The sequence below is a fragment of the Neovison vison genome, chromosome X (assembly GCF_020171115.1).
Source record: "Neovison vison isolate M4711 chromosome X, ASM_NN_V1, whole genome shotgun sequence".
Lineage (NCBI taxonomy): Eukaryota > Metazoa > Chordata > Mammalia > Carnivora > Mustelidae > Neogale > Neogale vison.
The window spans coordinates 39,514,874-39,531,120 of NC_058105.1; the positions used below are offsets into that span (position 1 = coordinate 39,514,874).

The window sequence follows — 16,247 nt, forward strand, 5'->3', positions numbered from 1 at the left end:
TTTGCCAGGCTTATCTGCAGGCATCACGGAGCAAACAGCCTCTTCGGGCTTACTTATTGGGTACAGTCCTTTCTCAGAGCAGATTTGTGTTTCTTTGAAACACTTTTCATGGGGCGTGTTTCCTTGATATATTTGCTACTGCGTTAATAATAAACCCATGCATTTAAATTCTTCAGGCTATTTGTACACAGATTCTCTGAGCTTTAGTGTTTAAAATCAATCTTACTAAAAAGTTAAACTTGGGGGGTATACAGTGGGGAGTGAGCCTATACAAATAAAAGCCGACAAGGCTAATTAATTTCAAATATTTCCATCGAGGACTTCCAGCATGGATTCACTAACCTTCGTTTGCAAATTAGGTCAGTAAATTGGTGCTCTAAGATTTTCTCAGGAGACAGGGTTCACAGGAAGGACACGGGACTTAGGCAGCAAAAAGCATGCATTTCTGTGTGAACAAACTCTGGACACGTCACACTTCCTTGAAGCCCTTGCAGTTCTCAATCACTTAGGCAATAGAACGAATAGCATGCTTTGGTTTTCCTGGTTAGAAACCCCATAGCATTTCCCCAACTGAACGCTGCACCATCAGGTGAATGAATAAAATTTAAGACTTCCATTGGATGAGTCTGAATTTTTGCAGAATTAGGTTGAGTAGATGCAACAGGATTTCTTTGGAAAGAAGTTTCCCTAGGAGGGAATGGCAGGCTGCCTCGGTGAAAAGCCTTCGCTTACAAGAGTTCCTGTTGTGTTCAGGTTGAGAGGCGTGAAGGCCTCCTCCGGCTCCTCCTAGGCGATCTCTAAGTCCTGCTGTTTTCGCCCGTGCAATGGCTCTCAGATCTATCCTTTCACCAATCTGCTGCTTCCACCCCAGGTTTTTAGGTCCAGTGTTCCAACCTTGACCAAGTATTTTCAGTTAACACCACTATGAACTCCTTCCAACAGGACTGGAATCCTTAATCAGGATTCCCAAGATTCCAAGACCTGACCCTCCCCTCATCTGAACTTTACCCACTGAAAAGTGCTGTTGCAATTTCTTGCCTCAGAGTGTTTGGTCACATGAAACATGGGCAAGCTGCAGTGATGTGTTTTATGAACCTTATTATTATTATTTTTTTTTTTTAGTTTTCATTGATTTAAGTAATCTTTACAACCAATGGCTGTACTCGAACTCACGACCCTGAGATCAAGAGTCGCATGCTCTTCTGGCCTAGCCAGCCAGGCTCTCCCCTCTTTTAGGAACTTTAATTTATAGGAAACGTCTGAGCCCCATTCACTTTAGCTGGCCAATTTCCCACTACTTCCTGGTTCTTTCCCACAGCCTTTCCTGCCCATGCTCATGGCTGGTGCCAGACCCTGGCTCCAGGTGAATTCCAGCTCTGCTTAGAATGTTCTCCTCTATGCCCTTGCTGTCCAAGCATATTCTTAGGACAGATCAGTCATGGTGTCTTATATGAAAAGTTCTTTTTTTTTTTTTAATTTTTACCACCACTCTCTGGGCTCTACTTTGGATAGATTTGCATTATACTTAGAACTAATACCCTACAGTTGGCACTTGATTGCTCTCCAGTAGTTTCCTATTTATTAACGGGGTCTCCCCTAAATCCAATAGCTGTAAGCCCCTCCAGGACAAAGACAAAGTCTTGTAAAGCAGCCCCCAAGTTAGGAAGGGTTATATACCAAAATGTCTTGGTAAGCCCTTTGACTGAATCCAAGAGCACACATTCCCGCCAAAGCAGGATGCTTTAAATGGAAGTCTCATTCCCAGATTTAAAAGACACATAGTCTACCATCAGTGTGAATTCTGGGTGCTGGGACATGCAGAGCAGGGGAAGAGGAGAAGGAACAGCAGGTGGCCAAAAAAGAACATTCCTTTCCCTTCGTAAGTCACATGTTGAGCACAAAGCAACATTCCCTCCCCCCAAATAACAGTTGTATGCTTTTGACACCCACCTTCCTTTCTGGCCCCAACTCTCATGGCCCCCAGGATCCTTGAGTTCCTTGCTTGCCTTTAAGGGAGGGTCTTACTCACCAGAGTAACTCATACTCCAAGACTACCTTTTCCTTTCTAAACTTAGGCCTCCCAGAAACACTCCTCCTCTGTACAAGCAGATAATCGGCTCCATGTTAGGAAAGGAAAAAAAAAACAAAAACAAAGAACAATCGCCATGAACATTCCTCACCTGGTTTACACAATTGAAAATAGAATGCTTGCCTCCCCCACCCCAAATGACTCTCCCAACAGGAGTACCAGGCCATCCAATAAAGAGAAATGGTCTGAGAGAGGAGGATTTGCAGAGGAGGACAGTTTGGAGGGCAGCCCTCTGGAGGTCCACATCAACTCTTCTCGGCCTTGACCCTGCCTTGACCTCTGAAGTCTCCCAAAGATCCATGAAAGTAATACTGGCTTTTCCAGTGGTGAAGTGCTGGGACAGGTAAAGAAGTTTCTAAGTCTGGTGTTCATAAGCCAAGGGGATTCCTGTGTCTCCTTCCATACCCCATAGGTGAACATATAATTTGTCATTAAACCTAGGACATTTTTGAGAATGAATAGGCTGCTATTAGCATTACATGGGACAGATGGTGTAAATCATAACAGTCCCAGGTGAACTTGGATGCCTGGTCACCTGCTCATGGTGGAATGTTAAGCACAAAGCAGGGGCTAAGTAAAAGCTTTCTAATTCATCTGCTACTGTGCAAGCTAGCTGGCCCTGAAATGGGTGCGGTGGAGAGTATGACTTAAGACTATTGCCAAAACCCATCTGCACCAGAATATCTCAGACAAACACAGAACTCTCTGGAACATTTAAGTAAAATGCCTACATTATTGCTTATGTAAGGCCCAATTGGGAAAGGAAGAATTCTGTCAAAACAAACTTAAAGAGATCATCTGATTTCTCTTCTTGGTATTGAATTTGGATGTTATTGACAAAGAAGTGGGTCATTAACTAGTGCATAAAGTATTGCTAAATATCTTTCATATTTTTATATGGCTTTATGATTTTTAAGCTGCTTTTCCATTTTATCTTCACAACTGACTAAAATAAAGAGGGGAGGAATTATCTCCGTTCTCTGTATTCAAATACAGAGGCTCAGAAACGTGTCTCTCCCAAGGCTACTGCTTCCAAGATTCTTTGGGAACTTTCAAAAATCTGCAGCTTCTGACTTATTTCTCATTTTTGTTAACTTAAAAATTACAAAAATAACACATTTTGATTGTAACGGGGTTTCAAAGAAAAAAGAAGTATGCGGGGAATAAAAAGAAAGCCTCCGTTCTCTTACCCATGGGTGTAATCACACACCATGTACACAAGCAATGGAAGTTTCATGCTTTTCTCAGAGCTTCTGCCAATTCACACACATGCGTGCATGCATGCACACACACAGACACATACAGTGGTGGTTTTTTGAGTCATAAAGGTAATTATACTACACATATCATTCTCTACTTTGTTTTCCCCTTGAAATAGCATTTTTAATTGTCTCTTTGGGTCATCTATAGAGCTACCTTATCTGTTTGAAGGCTACTTGGTATTTCACTGTACAGATGTACTGCAACTCCTTTAACCATTCTCTTGTTGGTCAAGTCTTGAATCACCTTCAGTTTTTTGCTATTATTAACACGGTGAAATGGACATCCCTTTGTCTACATCTCCACCCTCTTGCATGAGTATTTCTGTAGATTAGGTACCTAGAAATGGAACTGCTGGATCAAAGGAGACAAATGCTTTAAATTTGGGGACAGTTCGCAGTATTGACCACTGGAAATCCTTTACAAATGGACACCTCCATTAAGAATTTATAAGAGTGCCTGTCTCTCCATAGCCTTGCCAACAATGAAAAGTATGCCATTTATTTTTACTAGTACTGTGGGTGAAAGCTGGTGTCACATTGCTGTTTTAATTAGTAGTTCTCTAAGGAGGCTAAGCCTTTTTTTTATAGGTTTGCTCGCTTAATTGGTGTTCCCTTCCCTGTTAATTGCCTATTTATGGCCTTAAAACATTTTTCCATTGAATTATCTGTCTTTTGGTATCATTGAAGTGCTTTTTCTACCTTAGGAATATTAATTTCATATCCCACAGTTAGGGATTAATTCATGGACTGATAATCAAGAGCCGATTAAAATGGAATTAAGTACGGTATATATATTATAAATATTTTCTTCCACTCTCTCTTCTTAAAAAATTTTACATCTTTGACCATCAAGAAGGTTTGCATTTTGTTGTAGTTAGTCTAGCATTTTTTTTCTCTGTAGCTTCTGAGTTTCATGTCTTCCTTAAGAAAGCCGTTCCCAATCAATCCAAGACTATAGAAATGTTATTATATTGTTATATAATATATAAATATATAATATTATACTTTCTCTTAATGCTTCTTTAATTTTGTTCTGCCTTTCAGTTATGGTAACTCTGTCCTTCCAGTTGTTCAAGCCAAAAATCTTGGTGTCATCCTTAATTCCTCTCCTCCCCTTATGTACCACATCAAAACATCAGTGAATTCTTTTGGGTCCATGTACAAAATAGACCCAGACTCCAATGACTGTCCCCACCTTCACAGCTACCGCCCTGGTCTGAGCCACTACGGTCAATTACCTGGCTCACCGCAATAGCCTAACTGGTGTCCCTGTTTCTTCATTGTCCCTTACAGCCTATTCTCACCATGGCCACCGGAATGACCCTTTTATATGTAAGTCAGATCACATCTCATTTTTTGCTCAAGATCGCCCTATTGTTCTCAGTTTCTCTCACAGCAAAAGCCAAAGTCTTCTTTTTTTAAAGATTTTATTTATTTATTTGACAGAGAGAGATCACAAGTAGGCAGAGAGGCAGGCAGAGAGAGAGAGGAGGAAGCAGGCTCCCTGCTGAGCAGAGAGCCTGATGCGGGACTCGACTCCAGGACCCTGAGATCATGACCTGAGCCAAAGGCAGCAGCTTAACCCACTGAGCCACCCAGGCGCCCAAAAGCCAGAGTCTTTAAAGTAGCTTATTGGACGGACACCTGGGTAGCTCAGTCATCTGAGTGTTCGACTCCTGGTTTCTGCTCAGGTCATTATCTCAGGGTCCTGGGATCCAGCCCCATGTCAGGCTCCACACTCACCATAGAGTGCTCTAGAGAGTTTCTCTCTTCCACTCTGTCTGCTCCCTCTCCAATAAATAGATAAATAATTTTTAAAAAAATTTTAAGTAGCTTAGAAGACCCTATACACTCCTTCTACCACATGTCCAACCTACCTCATCTCCTATCACACCTTCCCTCTCACCTTGCTCCAGCCAAACTATATTTACTAACCCTTGAATAAATCAGGCACATTCCCACTTTTGGGGGCATTTACACTGGTGGTTTCTTATGTCTGTGACCCTTTAAATCCAGGTATCAGCAGGTCCAACTCACATCTTCTTCAAGTCTTTGCTCGAATATCAGTTTTCAACAATGCCTCCCCTCATTACACAATTAAAAACTGCAGATTTCTCCACTCCAGCCCTCCCAATTTCCTGCTGCCTTATGTAGCACTCATTACCTTCTAACATACTATGCAGTTTACTTGTGGTTAGTTTTTCCACCCAGCTAGAATATAAATTTCTCCTCTTTTAAGATTTGATTTACTTATTTAAGAGAGAGAGAAAGCGAGAGCAGAAGTGGGGGGAGGAGCAGAGGGAGAGGGAGAAGCAGACTCCCCAGTTGAGCAGGGAGTCTGACACCGGGCTCGATCCCAGGACCCTGGAATCATGCCCTGAGCAGAAAGCAGATGCTTAACAGACTGAGCCACACAGGTGCCCCTAGAATGTAAGTTTCAAGAGGGCAGGGATTTCTGTCTATTTCATTTACTATTTATTCCAAGGGTCTACAACAGCACCTTGCCCATAGTAGGTACTCAGTATTTGTTAAATGAATGCATTTGGGATTCTGAATTTAACCCATGCAGATTCGATTTTTGTGTGTTGTGTGAGATGGGTAGAAATGTTTTTTAAAGGTTATAGTGTCCTTAATAGGAGCAAATCATTACCCTTTGAGGGAATTTAGTCTTTGGAAATAGCTAAGTCATTTGAGACTAATTTTAATAAATAAGGCAGGTGATCAAGTTCATCAAAATGCTGTTTTTTGCCCAAGAAATGAAGCATAGGGCACCTGGGTGGCTCAAGTGGTTAAGCATCTGTCTTTGGCTCAGGTCATGAGCCCAGAGTCCTGGAATCGAGTCCCACATTGGGCTCCCTGCATGGTGGGGATCCTGCTTCTCCCTCTCCCTGCTGCTCTCCCTGCTTGTGCTCTCTCTCTCTCTCTCTCTGTCAAATAAATAAATAAAATATTAAAAAAAACAGGGTATAACTATAAAGTAATGAGCCTGCTGTCCTTGTGGGGCTTGGGAACCGACTCAGACAGAAGGCAGTCTTGGGTTTTCAAAAGACAGACTGAAGCCATTCTTATTTATGACACCAGCATGAGATAGAGAGAGACAGAGAGACAGATTTGGGAGTAAAATTTCTCATATATATTTTTTGATCCCTGAAGTAGTCATCATGAGAAAATCAGAATTTATTGGACTTCCTCCTACATATTTTGTGGTTTTGTAAGGACTTTTAAAATTTTGAATTATGTATAGAAGGGCATAATCTAGTCAGTACTTAGAGTCTAAAGACTTTAATTCATTCCTGTTGGAATGGTTCCAAAGAAAATATTTCAAACATTCCTTGTTCAATCACAGCACTATTGAGTCTTCAATGCTTTTTCTGACTGTCTTCCAGGCAACTACACTTCTGTGTCCCACTGGTGTCTCAAAGGTGATGTCACATGTCATTCTCTGGTCATGAAGCCTGTGCCACTTTCCAACCACTGTTGCTGTACCCCCCCTTAACACTTCATCGGCGTACTCTTTGACTCCTACTTTACTCACTCTGCCATTCCAGGAGTACCAGATCCTACTGAGAACTTCTCTTCAGCCCGTCTTCTCTTTCCAACTCCTGAGGCTTTGACCAACCACAACCATTTCCCAGCAGGGAACTGGTAAAGCAAGATTAAAATGGCTGCTCACTAGGGGCACCTGGGTGGTGCAATCAGTTATGCATCTGATTCTTGGTTTTGGCTCAGACTGTGATCTCAAGGTTGTGATCTCAGGGTTGTGAGATTAAGCCCCATGTCGGGCTCCATGCTTAGTGCAGGATACGCTTGAGATTCTCTCTCTCCCTGTCCCTCCCACTCGTATGCTCTCTCTTTCTCTAAACTAATTAAATAAAAATGGCTGCTCACCAGATGTGTGCAATAAAGCATAGGGAGAGGAACAGGATCCAATAGCTACCACCCCATTAAGAGAACAGAAAACTGCCCAGCTACAAGTGAAATAGGATTCAGGTTATATGACAGGAAGAGTTGAGGTCAGCTGAGAGAGGTGAGAATGAACCCTGTCATCCTCTAATTCAATCCCCGTTAGCTCTCATTGAGATGGTTGTGGCAGCCTCCTAGCCCATCTCCTGGCCTCTGATTTTCCTCCCTCTCCAGTCCATCCTAAACAATCCTGCCAGCTAAGTTTTCCTAAAGTCCAATCTAATCAGGTCATTCTCATACTCAGAAATCTTCCATGACTCCCATCGCCTTTTTGCCTAGACATAAGAATTTTTATCTAGCATTCAATTGGTGCCCAACCTATCTTTGATGCCTATTTTCTGAGTTTGTAACACCAAAGAATGTCAGGGCTGGCCAAAGTCTTATAAGTGGTCTCCAAACAAAACTGAATACTTTCTGTTCCCTGAACATAAGCCCCACTCTCCCATCCCTGTGCCTCTACAAGGCTATTCTCTCCTCCCAAATGTACCACCTTACCAAACTGAATTGTCAAGAATCTATTCATCCTGTGAGCCTCCCCACAACTGTTAACTCCTCCAGACACTGATTCCTGTTTCCCACATGATGTGATCTCATCATGAAACAATAGCATGAATCAATACCTTTTGCACAGCACCTATGGGATAGCAGGACTCTTACGCACTGGTCTTCTTTATACCTCTAAGAATGCAAGTTCCTAAAGAGATAAGGACCCGGGGAGCCTGGGTTGCTCAGTCCTTAAGTGTCTGCCTTCGGCTCAGGTCATGATCCCAGGGTCCTGGGATCAACCCCCATATAGGGCTCCCTGCTGAGCAGGGAGCTTGCTTCTCTCTCTCCTACTCCCCCTGCTTGTGTTCCCTCTCTCACTGTGTCTCTCTCCATCAAATAAATAAAAATCTTTTTTTAAAAAAAAAGGAGGATAAGGACTGTGTTTAGGTGATTTTATACGCGCGCGCGCACACACACACACACACACGAGCTTGTTATTGGCCAGGCATCGTGCTAAGTGCTTTATATGCAATATCCTACTTAATCTTCTTCACAACCTTATGAGGTAAGTAGTCATATTATCCCAGTGTTATAGGTGAGGAAAAAGAAGCACAGGAAAATGAAGCAATTTACACAAATCTCATTTACAGCAACATCTAGACTCAGGACTCATTCTCACCTCTCTCAATGGATCTCAACTAATCCTGCTATATAACCTGCATCCTATTTCACATATAGTTGGTTCTGTTCTCTTCACTGAGCAGTACCTAGTGGGTCCTACTCTCCCTCCCCACCATTTATTACACAGAGCTAGTGAGCAGTCATTTTAATCTTGCTTTACCAGTTCCCTGTTGGGAAATGGCTGCCGATTATTCTCTTCACAGGTAAGGCTGTTATTGGTCAAACTGTCAGTCCCTGGTAAGCCCCTTAGTGCTAAAAATGAGGCTCAGAGAGAATTTTTTTGAAGACCACATAAAAGCCAGAGTCAGGGCCTCAGCTCAAGTCAGCGCTGCAGAATATGTGCTCGTGACTTACAGTATACTGTGACTTTAGGGACCCAGAGTCATTATGTTTGGTGAACTCACTTTTTCAAGTGTATGATATGTCAGAGGGACTATTTGAAAGGGTAGCGCTCATTTGGATGTGCGTGATCTGGTATATTTGTTGAAAAACAAACCTAAGATCACATCATTAGCATCAACAACAACACATTTCCTATTGTAGGTTGACACCTACTTGCTTTGCAAATGTAAAAAGAAGACGTGGCACATAATTTTACAACTCTCCAAACCTCAAAGCTGGGAGTCCCAGACCATGGGCTCTCAAGGGAATCCTGTGATGGTGTTATGCAGTGAAAGAGTTTCCTCTCTCCCTTCCTTCCCTGGGTGTAAGGACTGGAATTTCTCTCAGTGGTTAACCTGGTGTAAAGACACAGTCCTTAAATGTGTTCTCTGGATGCCTTACTGGGTGTCCTCCAGAGAACTGCCAGAAATGGCCCTTAATAAGTCTGTGAAACAGGAGTATATGTTGTAGGTTGGACCATGGAGGTTCTAGTCTCTTAAATTTGGGAAATCTTTGTTTTCTTGTCCTGGAGGGAAAAATCCTGCAGAAAGTTCTGGCAAGTCATGTTTTAACAGTAAGTATGAGTCAGCTTGTGTTAGTAGCCTAGGATTGCTTACCTAGCGATAGTAGGGAGTCTGGAAAGGGTTAGTACCAGGAACTCTATGTTAACTGATAGTGTGACTCAACCTGCTGTGTACATTAAAGTGTTTGGGGAAGCCTACTCCTAGGCAATTTGTGTTGACGCACTATACAAACACATGTCATAGGCTCTGCTTTGAAAAGTTCACATGTCTGTGTAGGCACAAGCATGCGCACATCTGCCCACACAGGTACCCACCTATTCAATCCAAGGAGGTCCGAGTGCTTCCAGTTCCTTCTAATTGGGAGAGGTCAAGCTTGACTTGAACAACAACAACAACAAAAATTACATTCTAATTGTACAATTGTAGGGTCCTGGGTTGTTTTCTTTTTTTTTTTTTTAAGATTTTATTTATTCATCAGAGAGAGAGAGAGGGAGAGAGAGCAAGCACAGGCAGATAGAATGGCAGGCAGAGTCAGAGGGAGGAGCAGGCTCCCTGCTGAGCAAGGAGCCCGATGTAGGACTCGATCCCAGGACGCTGGGATCATGACCTGAGCCGAAGGCAGCCACCCAACCAACTGAGCCACCCAGGCGTCCCTTGTTTTCTTTTTTTAATTCTTTTTTTCTTAATTTATTATTTTTGTTATTAACATATAATGTATTATTTGTTTCAGGGGTACAGGTCTGTGAATCATCAGTCTTACACAATTCACAATACTCACCATAGCACATACCCTTCCCAATGTCCATAACCCAACCACCCCATCCCTCTAACCCCCTCCCCTCCAGCTACCCTCAGTTTGTTTCCTGAGATTAAGAGTCTCTTATGGTTTGTCTCCCTCTCTGGTTTTGTCTTGTTTCATTTTTCCCTCCCTTTCCCTATGATCCAATATCTTGATTCTCAAATTCCTCACATCAGTGAGATCATACGATAATTGTCTTTCTCTCACTGACTTATTTCACTTAGCATGACACCCTCTAGTTCCATCCACATCATTGCAAATGCAAGATTTTGGGGTTTTGATGGCTGCATAATATTCCAGTGTTTGCATGTGTATGTGTGTACATATATACATACACCCCACATCTTCTTTATCCATTCATCTGTTCAGGTACATCTAGGTTTTTTGCTTGTTTGTTTGTTTTTTAGCCAATCCTTTTCAACACTTCCTAAAAATACCTGAGTGACATTAATCCTAAAAACCAGAGATCCTTTTGGAGTCCGGAGATTGAATACTTTCACAGCTGCCTGAGCTAATTAATGGTACCAGTGACATCATAATAAGAGTTGTCAAATGCTAAGGCTTACTAGATGAGAGTCAGGCCCTGGGTTAAGAATTTCATATACATCATGTCTGATGATAATCTCTCAAAAGAGGTTCAGAGAGGTCAAATGAATCATCATTGGTCACACAGTTTGTAAGTGGCAAGGCCAAGGCTTGGATCCAAGGGAAAGTGCTCCAAAGCCCACACCTTTGCCGATTATGTGATGTGACTTCTTGGCACTGAAAAAGGATGGTAGAATACATAGTCAACACATCCCCTGTGTTCCTGGCTTACACTCTTGCTAGAAAGACAAGAAAAATATACAAAAAACAGGGATGAATTCTAAGAAGTATGTGACTATCGAAGATGGCATTATGCAACATAGAAACTATATGAATACAAGTACAGAAAGAGAAATGTGCACCACTGCAAGGGATGGTTGTGATTCTTCCAAATCTTCATCGCAAAATGAGTTCATGGGATCCACCTCCACCTGGCAGGAGACAGGGATTCTGGAAGGAATTGAGTAGAATTTTTCAAGGTGAAGATCAAGAATGAACCATGAAACGTGAGAGGCTGCATTTCAGAGAGCAAAACTGACGGGGCAAAGAGGCCATGTTGCTTTATGAAAGAGCTGAAAAGAAATCAGTGTTGGGAGTATCTTAAAAAGAGAGGTGTTAAGATGAGGGTCAGGCCTGGGGAAGTTAACAAAGAAGACAGAAGACAAAAGCAGAAGAAAATGGCAAAGGCGCCAAATTCCGTTGGATTTGGTTTAAAGCGGAGGCAGCAAATGAAGGGCTTGTTTTTGCGTCTTCTCACCTGCTTGGTTTTTGTCCTGCTCGGTGTTTTGTGTTTGTTGGGTTTTATTTGTTCATTTGCTGTTTTAATGAGGCAGCATAACAGAGCAACAAAGAGCACAGACTACAGAGTCAGACAGCTTGGCTTTAAGCCTGGCTATGCCACTTACCAGCTGAGGGATTGTCAGCAAGTTACTTAATTCCTTTGGGCCTCATTTTTCTCATCAATAAATGAGGTGGAGGAAGACATACCTCGTAAGTTTGTTATTTTTCTAAGAACTGGACAAGTTATTATTTGCAAAGTGCTTAGAACAGTGCCTGCATATAGTAAATGGTATTACACATGCCTGGTGTATTAATACAAATGTAATTCTTTTTAAAAAAGATTTGTTAATTTATTTGAGAGAGAGAGAACAGGGGAGGGGCAGAGGGAGAGAATTTCCAAGCAGACTCTCGGCTGAGTGCAGAGCCTAACTTAGGGCTCGATCCCTGACCGAGGAGATCACGACCTGAGCTGAAACCAAGAGTCAGAAGCCCAACGGACGGAGCCAACCAGGAGCCCCATACAAATGCAACTCCTTATCAACCTTGAAACATGTGGGAAACATCTAAAATCATTGTATTAAGAGCTTTCTTTTAAAAACAATTGGTAGGTTGGACCATCCAGGCAGATTTCAGCACAGCAAGCAAGGACAGCTGATGAGTGACTGCTGTCTTCAAATGGGGAGCTACCAGTCCCCACCACCAACTGCTTATACCTGGCTCACTTCACGTGATCTTGCAACTCCTGATTTAAAGTGAACAGAGATCTGGGTTCCTGATATGCCCCTATATTTACAAAAAGAGCTCATAGGGAAAACCTCTTGGCCAGGAACCCACGCCTGGCTGAGCTCATAGCACACTCTTACCCTTAGAGTCTCAGGGAAGTATCTGTTCTCCCCCAGCGGGGGGCCCTCCCTGGCCCCAGGTGTTGGGTCCCTGAGCTGCAGCAGCACCTATCTCCTCATAGCCTCCCCTACTGCTTTAAGCCTTCCTGTCTAGTTTGACACTTCTTCTTCTTCTTCTTCTTCTTCTTCTTCTTCTTCTTCTTCTTCTTCTTTTTTTAGGATTTGACAGAGAGTGCACACACTCATGCATGTGCATAAGTTGTGGGGAGGGGCAGAAGGAGGGAGAGAAGCAGACTCCCTGCTGAACAAAAAACCCAACAATGTGAGGCTTAATCCCAGGACCCTGAGGTGATGACCTGAGCCCAAGACAGATGTTTTTTTTTTTTTTTTAAGATTTTATTTATTTATTTGGCAGAGAGAGATCACAAGTAGGCAGAGAGGCAGGCAGAGAGAGAGAGGAGGAAGCAGGCTCCCTGCTGAGCAGAGAGCCCGATGCGGGACTCGATCCCAGGACCCTGAGATCATGACCTGAGCCGAAGGCAGCGGCTTAACCCACTGAGCCACCCAGGTGCCCCCCAAGACAGATGTTTAACCAGCTGAATCACCCAGGCACTCCATAGTTCAGCACATCTGATGGGAAGGAGGACTTAGGGCTCCCACAATCCTTTGCAATAGCAACTCTGGGGAAAGCACAGGGCTGAAATCAGCAAAGCAGGAATATGCAAGCTTCCTTTGAGTTACCGTGCCTCAACAAATTGTGTCATCCTCCTTATGCTCATTTAGGGGGTTAAACTGTGCCTCAAGGTCTGAAAACAACTTAGCTCAAGAAGAATTGACTCAGCAGCTAGCCCCAAACTAAGCTACAAGGGCGACCAAGTTTTTCTTCAGAGCTACCATCTGTTACAGCATTCCCAGGTAGTGAGCTTCCTGTGGTCCCTTGTTCTTCCTGCTCAGGTTGCTGCTCAGAGCCATTCAGCAGGGAGCCTGGCCTGAGACTTTTCCAGTGGTTTTCCAACAGCCCTGGAGGCTTGTGTCTCTCCCTCAGAAGAGATGTCCTTTCTTTCTGCACACCAAGAAGATGACTGAGTCCTGGTTGGGCAGGTTGGATGTATGGGCCTGTGGGCTCCCAGGAGTCCCCTTGGGAGATGGCCTCCCACCTTTACCTGTGAGGAATGACTAATGGCAAGAATGTCAGGGTGTGCAGGAGAGGAGAAGCTGTGGGAGATTTTTGGGAAAAGAGAACTTGGGGCTTCAGTCAAACCTCACCACTTACCACAGCTTTTGAATAGGCAGGACAGCTATGCTCATACCTGGGTGCAGCTACGAGAAGAGGCTATAGAAGACCCAGTTCCAAGGCTAGAAATCAGGTGGCCCATCATGCAGAAAGAGTCAAGACCCAGATGTGGCATACAGCACTAGAATATCAAGTCTCAGTCCTCCTTTTCACAGAGCACCAAGCCTGCCCTAGCTCTCACCACCCATTGTGGAGGTCAAGCAGGAAGTAGAACATAGGTCTCCTGACTCTTCTGGTATGACTTCCTAGGAGAGAGAAAGGTGTAGAAGTGGGAAACTCGGGACTTGTTCTAAACAGCAGCATATCTGATGAATAACAACTCTGGAGCCCTTTCCAACTGGGCGGAGGTGCACAGCCTGGTCCCAACCCCAACTAGCAGGAAATAACTTTGGCCAATCTCCACAGGTTCACTACCCTCCCAAGGCAAACAGGGCCAGTCTCAGGTGGGACCTGCATCTGAGAGCCTTGTGGTAAAGACTCTAGGTAGAGCGGGCACTATGAGAAGCATATATCTGTGGGAAAAGCTGTTTGGACCTATGCACATCTCCCTGGCACTGCCACCACACATCCCATCAAGACTGACATTACTCACTCCATTATTCACCAAGGTTTGTGTTCAATAGGTGGTTGAGAGGGGTGATGATATGATGGTCTTGGTTGAGAGGGGTGGTGATATGATGGTCTCACCTCCCACCACTCTTCCCCTTGCTCCCTCCTCTGTAGCCACTTTGGCCTCCTTGTTATACCTCAAATATGCTGATCATGCTCCCACCCCAGGGCCTTTGCACTTGTTGTTCCTTCCTTCATGCTTGTCTCCATCTATCTGTATGGTTTGCTCCCACCCTTCCCCAAAACTTTGCTCAAATGTCACCTTCCCAGTGATCCTTTCTTTAGCTACCCTATTGGAAAGTATATCTGTCGGCCTCTAAGCCCTTACCCTGCTTTTACTTTCTTTCTTAGAATTATCTTACATATTTTTGTTTAATATCTTCCCACACTAAAATATGAGATGTGTGAAGGCAGGGACTTTGTCTGGCATGTTCATTCTTATATCTCCATCACCTAGAACAGTCCCTGCCATATAATAAGGCTCAATAAATGTTTGCTGGATAAATGGGTGAGTGGATAGAGAAGGGGACTTCTATATTTTTTTTGGTGCATGTTTACATATAGTGAATGACATTGCAGACACATATTCATTCCTCTTATTCATTTACCAAGCACCTATTTACCACATGCCCTTAGGGTATCATGCATGATATACTCAGACTGGTGGATAAGACAGACAAGTGGAGAAAGAATGACAATAGAGTGCGGCTAATGGTTATCTAAGGTTTGGGGAAGCACAAGGAAGGAGCGAGTGAAGGCTTCTCAAAGGAGATGGCTCTCAAAGAATAGGAGCTGTTAGGAGAAGAAAATTGAAGTGGGGATATGGAAAAATGTACTTCAACAACCTGTGCACCAACAGAGGTTCATCTGGACAACAGCTTTACTGTGTTGGCCTACAGAGTGGCAGGGAAGGAGATGTGGGGAAAAACAAGGCTGGAGATGAAACAGAGGTGCTAGCTGGGGAAGGGGGGAGCCTTACTTGCTCTACTAAGTATAGAGTTAAGCCTCTAAGACAGAGGAGACAAACTTGTCAACCATGAAGACAACCAGCCTACAGATGTGTATAGTTTGACCTATAAATTCATTTTTTAAAAATTTAATGGCCAGTATTTTAAAAAGAAAAGTACTTCACATAAAAATACAGAACCTAGTTTTCTTGAAATATCAGAATATCATGCCCAACTAGCCCGCATGGCTATGACTACCAGCATCCAAGCAGGAGTTGTCCTTGTGTTGTTTTTTTTTTAAAGATTTTATTTATTTATTTGACAGAGAGAAATCACAAGTAGACAGAGAGGCAGGCAGAGAGAGAGAGGGAAGCAGGCTCCCCGCTGAGCAGAGAGCCCGATGCGGGACTCGATCCCAGGACTCTGAGATCATGACCCGAGCCGAAGGCAGCGGCTTAACCCACTGAACCACCCAGGCGCCCCAGGAGTTGTCCTTGTTAAACAGGGCTTTTGCTCTCCAATTTGTCAGTCTCCATCATACCTGCTTCACTGGTTCTGTTACAGCTGATCCCAACCCCTGGTATAGCCAGGAAATAAAAAGGGTTGGAGTTTGAGTCTTTGCCCTCAAAACCCACACTCTTGCCCAGAACATGATTAATACCAGCACAAAGAAAGCCCTCCATAATACTCTATTTGAAGAATGAACAAACTCATATCATCATCTTCTACTGGAAAGTGTTCCCCTCTGACTCTACCCAGGCAAATCTTGTCCCATCACTCAAGGCCTAGCTGAGATACAACCTTCTCCGTGAAATCATCCATGATTTCAGACTCCCCACCCAATAGATATGACTTTTCTCATGGCTATGGGGTAAAGGACATGAAGGCAACAAAACTGGGGTGCAGGGGAGCATTGGGGAGGCCCTAGGATGGTTAGAGCCAAGCTGTAGAAAGAGGGAGAAATTGGAAGTTTGAACTTGAGAATTTGTGTACCTGAGCCAAGAG

The 16,247-nt window shown here is 43.5% G+C and overlaps 1 protein-coding gene across 5 annotated transcripts in view; it reads right to left on the reverse strand.

The window, feature by feature from the left end:
• VSIG1 (V-set and immunoglobulin domain containing 1) overlaps window positions 1-16,247 on the reverse strand; it is a 173,973-nt gene that overhangs the window by 40,890 nt on the left and 116,836 nt on the right. The gene's annotated exons all lie outside the window — the stretch shown is intronic.